Genomic DNA, 8,874 nt, shown 5'->3' on the forward strand with positions numbered 1-8,874 from the left:
CCCAGCTCCAGGTTGAGCTGTTGTTCAGCATCTTAGCTGTAGAGGGCAGTGTCACTGGCCCTCATATGTGGGATCCGAACTGGAGCGCTCTGGCATCCCAAGCCAGCTCTTAACCAATGCACCACCCGGCCGGCCCTGACCTTCATTAATTTTAATGTTATTATAATGTCGCTTGCATTGAGGTTACTATAACTCCCATCATGCACTTGCTGCCATGACATTTCCAGATGAATCAAATAAGGAAAAAAAAGTGGGAAACTAAGGGTCCCATCCAGGGGGAGGAGATGAATGAACCACATCAATGGGACATCACCAATTCCCATCCTGGAAGGGATACCCCACTGCCCCATTGTAACTTCCTCGGCAAGATGTGTTCTGAGTTTGCCCACGCTTTCCTTTCAAGTGTGAACTTTCATTTTCAATAAATCGCTTTCACTTTCCTGCATCTGTCAGCTCTCTTGAATTCTGTCTTGAGCTGAGAAAAGAATGCAGTCACCCCTGCTCCGGGTTGAGTCCTCTTTTGGATATCCCCATGTGTCTTCAGCAACACATCAACGGATACACAGGTCGCCGCCATATCTTGGCTATTGTAAATAATGCCACAATGAACATATGGATGCACACGTCCCTTCAAAGTAGTGCTTTGGGTTTCTTTAGATAAATATCCAGTAGTGAGATTACTGGGTCCTTCTTTGTCTCTTGTTATAGCCTTTGTTTTAAAGGCTATTTTGTCTGGTATAAGTATTGCTACTCCAGGTTTTTTGGTTGTTTGTTTCCATTTTCATGAAATACCTTTATCAAACCCTTTTTTTTCAGTCTGTGTGTGTCTTTTGATCTGAAGTGAGTCTCTTGTAGGAGCATATGTAAGGGTCTTGTTTTCTTATCCATTCAGTCACCCTATCTTTTGATTGGATCATTTAATCTATTTACATTTAAAGTAATTGTTGATAAACATGTAGTTATTGTCATTTTGCTATTCATATTTTTTATTTTTTTTTCCTCTTCTACTCCTCCTCCTTCTTCTTATAAAAGTTCCTCTAACATTTCTTGTAATACGGGTTTAGTGGTAATGAACTCCTTTAGCTTTTTGTCTGGGAAGCTCTTTATCCGTCTCCATTCTAAATGATAGCTTTGCTGGGTAGAGTAATCTGAATTGTAGGTCCTTGCTTTTTATCACTTTGAATATATCCTGCCAGTCCCTTCTGGCCTGCAAATTTCTGTTGAGAAATCAGCTGACAATCTTATGGGAGTTCCCATGTAAGTAACTACCTGTTTTTCTCTTGCTGCTTTTAAAATTCTCTCTTTGTCTTTAAACTTTGGCATCCTAATTATGATGTGTCTTGATGTGGGCCTCTTTCGGTTCATCTTCAATTTGGGACTCTGTACCTCTTGGGCTTGTATGTTTATTTCTTTCATCAGGTTGGGGAAGTTTTTCATCATTATTTCTTTAAATAGTTTTTCGATCCTTGCTCTCTCTCTTCTCCTTCTGGTACCCCTATAATGTGAATGCGATTACACTTGATGTTGCTCCAGAGACCCCTTAAACTGTCCTTGTTATTTGGGATTCTTTTTTCTTTTTGCTGTTCTGATTGGGTGTTTTCTACTACCTTATCTTCCAAATCACTGATTTGATCCTCTGCTTCATCTAATCTACTGTTGATATCTCTAATATATTCTTCATTTTCAATATTGTATTCTTTATTTCTGACAGGCTCTTTTTATGTTTTCTATCTCCATTTTTATCTTTCCTATCTCTTATTCGAGCATTCTTATAACCAGTGTTTTGAAACAGTTCAAATCCATCTAGTGGATTGCTTGTCTCCATTTTGTTTAGTTCTTTTTCTGGATCTTGGTTCTGTTCTTTCATTTGGGACATATTTCTCTGTCTCCTCATTTTGGCTGCCTCCCTCTGTTTGTTTCTATGTATTAAGTAGGGCTGCTGTGTCTCCCAGTTTGGTAGAGTAGCCTTCTGTAGTAGGTGTCCTGTGGGGCCCAGTGATGCAGTCTCCCTTTTCACCTGAGCTGGGTGCTCTAGATGTGCCTCTCTTATGGGTTTTGTGTACATTCCTGTTGTAGTTGAGCCTGGGGTATTGTTTGCATATCAATGGGAAAGATTGACCCTCAGGCTAATTGATTGTGGCTGGTGCTACAGTGGAGGAGCTGTTGTGCAGAGACTGACCCTACAGAGCTTTCTCTTTAGCAGGGCTCTNCTGGAGTTCTGCGTTGCTAACGCTGAATTTCCCAGTCCTGGAATGTTTACTGCTTTGTTTTATTAATAAACCTCTATTGTTATAGTCACTTTTAATTCAGTATTCTTTGCCTTGAAACCAAAGCATCCCAATTGATACAAATTTGGCCTTGGGTAGATAAAATTAGGAAATCATGCCACAACCATTGGTAATCAGAATATTCAATAGACCAATATAATAATTTTATTATTTTTTTAATTATAAGAGAATAAATCAAATAATTTAAGTATTTTGAATTCTTCTGTATTGTATGAATATAAGGTCTAATTCACCTAGTTACAAAAATTGTTAGTATTTAATCTTCAAATTTCATAGGATATCATACAAGGTCTAATATAACATAGCCTAAATTCACTCAGCCTATAAATCCATACAACCTATAGCTGAAAGTAATGATTTGAATAGAGGAGAGGTATATGTCTAATATAAATCAGTCTAAAAATCTTTCAATTATGTAGCTTGATTGAAGAAATTATTACTGTTGTTGAAATGATTGTTACCAGCGATCACTAAGCTTAAGATCTAATGTTGGAGGTATTATCATTGCGCTCTTCCCCAGTGAGGCAGTTGCTTGCTGGGAATTGTTCCTCTTCCCCGATTCCCCAATGCTATTCCCCTCCCCCAATTTCCCAATAAAATCTTGAAAAAAAAGATCTAATGTTGGAGGAATATAGCCAATGACATAGAGCTGCCACTAAAGACAAATTGTATTTTTCCATAATCCTTTCCTGGTTCTCTGCGGTGAGTAGATTGCCATTATCAAAATATAAGGATCTTTGTGGATTTTACAGATGGTCAGTATTTCTCTATGCCTATAAGCCTTTCATTTTAGATTAAAACAAACCGACAAACAAACAGAAAAACAATGGGGATAAAGAAACTTATTGCCAAGAAAACCTTAACCGACCTGAGACAGGTTACCTAGCACACTTGACTGTCATCACCTAGCTTCACTGAGTTTCTGATGATGAGCAGAGCAGGATAATTTTGAACATGTGATCTTCAGAATGCCTTTTACAATCTGAAAAATACCTTATTCACTACATTTAAAGATAAATACCTTTTTAAATAAAGCACTTTCTTTCTTAAAAGTGTTACAAGGCACTTTTCAATCTCAAAAAAAATTACCTGAAGAGGTGGAAAGAAACAATCCCGTTATGGTAATCTGCTTTTCTTCAATAAATTTGATTGCTTCAGCAATTGAGTGCTTTATAGCTCTGTACTTAATGGAAACATGGCAGAAAGAATTCATGTAAATTCTATTTGTGTAAATTGCTGTGTCTATTGCTATCAGCTTATTAGCTAATATTTTGTGTACTTGGTCTTTTTGCTATATACCATTAATGTCAAAAAGAATTACATAGACGGAATGAGAAGGAAACACCTCCCTGGGTTTTCTAAGAAACAGATTTAGCCTAAAAATACCTGCCAAGATCAATCAACAACTAATTTTGGACAACCAGTAGTAGCATTAAAAGTCATAGGTAGTTCAGCCTCTTATTTTTCTCTTATTTGTATTTCCCAGATTAAATTATGGATAATTTGATTGGTTCAAACAACTGTGGAACTCATATCAAAATTATTTTTTTATAGTACTCATTGGAATATACACTTGTTTATGTGGACTAATTAGCAGAAATATGAAAGTTTTCAAGGTTAAATTGTGAAAAGTCAAAACTGGAACCTGTATTTCTATACTTTATTTCCTGAGACACTAGCATTTTATAGGGATAAAATTTAGGGGAGGCAGAGTCCCAATGAATACAATTTAGTGTCTTTTGTTTGCATCTACATAAGACTGCAGGCAACCTAACCACATAAACATCTAGGTGGATAAAACATCTAACATAAAATTACAGATGAATCAATACATGTCAAATTATTTAGAATCTGTATTTTTAATTAATTTCATTTCTTAGACTTATTATCCTTGTTAAATACTTAAGATAGGTAAAAAGATTTTGCAATATTAGTATTGTTATCAATAACAGCAAAAATAGAAGAATTACCTAAATGGTTAATAAAAGAAAATCTGGCTAAAAAAAACCAAACGATGATAGAACCATATAATGAGATACTATGCAGGCATTAAAAATTATGAAAAAAATATAAGTGGCATGAAATATATTTGCAATCTATTGTTAAGTATGCAAACAGGTTACAAAGCACTATAAAATACTATGTCCTATTGTATATTATTGGATTAATGGCTGTCTCTCCCAACTGGGAAAGGACTTCATTTTGTTCACTGTCTAGCACAATGCCTGACATATGGTAGTCACTCAGTATTTGTTATTGTATATATACTTATATATGAAATTACTGAGATTAATGATTATAAATGAGATTTATTCTCCTTTTATTTTATATATTTGCTAGTATTTTGCAGTGAATATGTATTACTTTTATAAATACAAAACTATTTTACAACGCAGTTTTGCCATATGAATATTTTACATAGTTCCTTTTTCTCCTAACATTTGGGAAAACATGTCACTAAGTAAAATGTAACATCTAATACTTCAAATGAAAATGAGCTTAACAAAGTAAAAATGAGGTAGAAGAACAATAGAGAATAAACCTGCTGGTAATCTTGTGAATTTTGTATTTATGAAGCTCTTAAGTCAGCCCTGGAAATTTCTGTTTTTATATTTGTGTTGACAAAAGTGAGGCAAAAAGTGAACTGAGCTCTAATTTTCTCAGAAAACTCTTGGACAATATTCCTTCACTTATATTTGTCAACTACTGTCTTCTCTCTGCTTTGTTTTATATTTTTAAACCAACTTTATTGATTTCTTACACTCATTTTAAATGTATAGTGCAATGAATTTAAGAATTGTATAATATACTCTCATGTGACCACCATCAGAATCAAGATTTATGACATGTCACCCCCAAAAGTTCTGTGCCCCTACACATTCAACCTCCCTTTCCCCACTACAGCTTCCAGGCATCCCTTGATGGGGTTTCTATACTCATAGATTCATTTTGACTGTTCTAAAATATTATGTAAATGAAATCATACAATAAGTGCTTTTTTGAGTCTGATTTTTTTTGTTCAACTAATTTTTTGAAATTTGTCTATATTGTTGCATATATTGACAGTTCATTACATTGTATTGTTGAATAGTATTCTATTGTGTGGATTTCCAACAGTTTCTGTTATGCATTCACATTTGATCTTTTAGTTGTTTCCAGGTAGCAGCTATTATGAATAACATTTCTATACGAATTTTGTGGGGGCATGTTTTCTTTTCACTTATGTAAATATACATATCTAAGAGACCGCTTGTTCAGTAGTATGGTAAGATATGTTTAGTTTTATACAGAATGACCGCTTTTCCAAAGTGATTGTAATATATACTGTCTCTCCAATAAAAGAACATCCATTGCTCCACGTTCTTGTCAAGTTTTAATACTTTCTTTTCAATGTTAGCAATTCTAATTGGTATGTACTGGTATCTCAATATGGTTTTAATTTGCATCTATTGAAATATTCATATATTTTCCCCTTTATTAGGTTAATATGGGGAATTGTGTTAGTTGATTTTCAAATAGCAAGTCAACTTTATATTCTTGAGATAAAATCTATTTATTGATGATTTATTATCCTTTCTACATATAACTGGATTCAATTTGTTAACACTTTGTTACATATTTTTACATCTTTAGACTTTAAAGTCTTTGTATAATTTTGCTGTTAGGATAAATCTGGCCTGAATAAATGAGTAGAGAGGTGTTCACAACTCTTCTCTTATGTGGCACAGTTTATGTAACGTTAGTAAGATTCACAAATGAAACCATCTGGGTCTGGGTTGTTCTTTGTAGGAATATGTTCAACTAAGAAATAAAATTTTTTGATGGATCTAAAATTATTCAGATTTCCTATTTCTTCTTTTATGAGTTTTGGAAGTATGTGTCTTTTTAGGGAATTTCTTCATTTCATCTGAGTTATTGAATTTATTATCATAGTATTGCTCATAATACCCATATTATTTTTTAATACTTGGGATGTCTGTAGTGATATCTCCATTAAATTTCTGATATTTCTAATTTGTGTCCCTTTTTTCCTTGTTTTATTAGTTTAACTAGAAATGAATTAATTTTGTTGATCTTTTAAAATAACCAGCTTTATGTTTCATTAATTTTCTCTATTGCTTGTCCATTTTCTAGTACACTGATTTTAATCATTATATTTATTATTTCTTGTCTTCTTCTTTAGGGTTAATTTACTTTTTCTAAGTACCTTAGGTCATTGATTTTAAATCTTTTATCTTTCCTAATATAATCATTTAAAACTTAATTTTTGCCTTAGTATTTTTCTCTTTCTAGACCCATATATTTTATCTTTTTTAATAATATTTTTATTTCACAACTAAAATAAAATATTATGTTAGTTTGGCATACTAATATTATATTAGTTTCAAGTGTACAGGATAGCAATTAGACATTTATATAACTTATGAAGTGATCACCCCAATAAACCTAATACCCATCAGGCACCATATATATTTATTACAATATTATAGTCTATATTCCCTGTGCTATACATTACATCCTCTGCACTATTTTGTAACTACCAGTTTGTACTTCTTAAGCCCTTCCCCATTTTTACCCACCATCCCAACTCCCCTTCCATCTAGCAATCACCTAAATGTTCTCTGTATCTATGAGTTTGCTTCTATTTTTGTTTATTATGTTCTTCAGGTTCCACGTGTAAGTGAAATCATATATTTGTCTTTCTCTGTCTGACTTACTACACTCAGCACAATACCATTTAAGTCTACACATGTTGTTGTAGATGGCAAGATTCCATTCTTTTTTTATGGCTGAGCAATATTCCATTGTATATATGTGTCATCTCTTCTTTACCCATTCATCCATTTGAGGCAGGATAGGTAGCCTAGGAAATTGACAACCCCTCCAGGACACAACATGAGGTGCCTCACTGGTTACACAAGTAACAAGTGATGGTATCCAGCACCTGCAGCTGGAGAAAAACAAGAACCAGTTTCATTCACCAAGGCTAATCCCTATGACCAGTGACCTGACCTTCATTAATTTTTTTTTTTAAGATTTTTATTGGGGAATTGGGGGAAGGAGAACAGACAAGTTGCTGCCTTTTTTTTGTTGTTCTTCAGTCTAGTTGTGGAGGACGTTGTTTCACTGGCCCAAGTTGGCACCATCATTACGCTCTTCCTGGGCCAGGCAGATCAGTCGCCAGCTTCTGGATGGCCGCTCACAGCGGCTTGAGGGCCGCTCACACTGGCTGCTGGCTACACACGGTAGCCCATGGCAGCCCACTGCCACAGGGGCTGCAGCCTACACCTGCCGCCAGCGACTCATGGCAACCCAGCTCCAGGTTGAGCTGTTGTTCAGCATCTTAGCTGTAGAGGGCAGTGTCACTGGCCCTCATATGTGGGATCCNGCCGGCCCTACTTTCTTTTCTTATGACTTGCATTCATATTCACACCAACATGAAACTTCATATGTAATATGTCAATATGTATGTAATATATGTAATATGTCAATATGTAATATGTCATATGTAATATGTCAAATAAAGTAATATGTCAATACTTTAATCATATTAAACAGATTTGCAAAGTAGTTGTGTACCATAATCACAGCTTTATTATTTGGTAGCAGTGGTAACAGTCACGCCACTGTTCTTTCCTATCACTGAGTCATCTTTTCATGCTATCATCGATGCCTTGGTCATTATAGAATCTCGGTGCCCAGGATTACATGCAATTTACATGGCAACAGATATACTGTTTGTCCTAGTGGAGAGCATACACATTTTTTTCCATGTGAGAGGAAAATTGACGGTGATATTAATTTGTGGATTAGTGAGTTATTCTTCGCATTGTAAAAGTGTTAGAAAGAATGAAGTGTGTAGGCTTTGAGTCCTTGGGTCTGTGATAGAGTTAGGAACTTTTACTTTTGAAATACCTTGAACTGTCCAAGGGCTTGGAAGGAGCTCAGAAGCTTTGAGACTGAATACACCAAATTGACCTGAATCAGCAGTTTCCCTGACAGGAGGAAGGAAACAAATGACTGGGGCAGGGGTGAGAGGGACAGGTCCTCTGAAGTGAAGATCAAAGCCCCACATTTCATGCAGCCTGCAAGAGGTGGAGGACCTGAGTTGGTGGGGGCTGCAATAAAGGCCCCTTGTTTCTGTACTGAGCACTTGGGGTGGATGCCTTTCAAAGGATCACAGCTTAGAAAAGAAGCATTTCAGAAGTGTCCAGAGAACTTACCCAGCTTTTGGGCACTGCAGAGTTACACGCCCCCAGATGCTTGTGGAACTCAGGGTGAGGCCAATAAAACATCTTTAAATTGAACTTCTTATAATAGAATTCAAAAGTTAGATTTTCTATGAGCTTTTAAAACACGGTAATGTGATCTTTTTAAACACTCAGATATGTGTATTTCTGTATTTATTTTCCATATACTTTTATCAGAAAAAAACCTTTGAACAAAGTAATCAAGAAATACTTGGTGGGGTTGGCCGAGTGGCGCGATGGTTAAGAGCTGGCTTGGGATGCCAGAGGGCCCCGGTTCGGATCCCACATATGAGGGCCAGTGACACTGCCCTACACAGCTAAGATGCTGAACAACA

This window comes from Hipposideros armiger, unplaced genomic scaffold (assembly GCF_001890085.2).
Source record: "Hipposideros armiger isolate ML-2016 unplaced genomic scaffold, ASM189008v1 scaffold_425, whole genome shotgun sequence".
NCBI classification, from domain to species: Eukaryota; Metazoa; Chordata; class Mammalia; order Chiroptera; family Hipposideridae; genus Hipposideros; species Hipposideros armiger.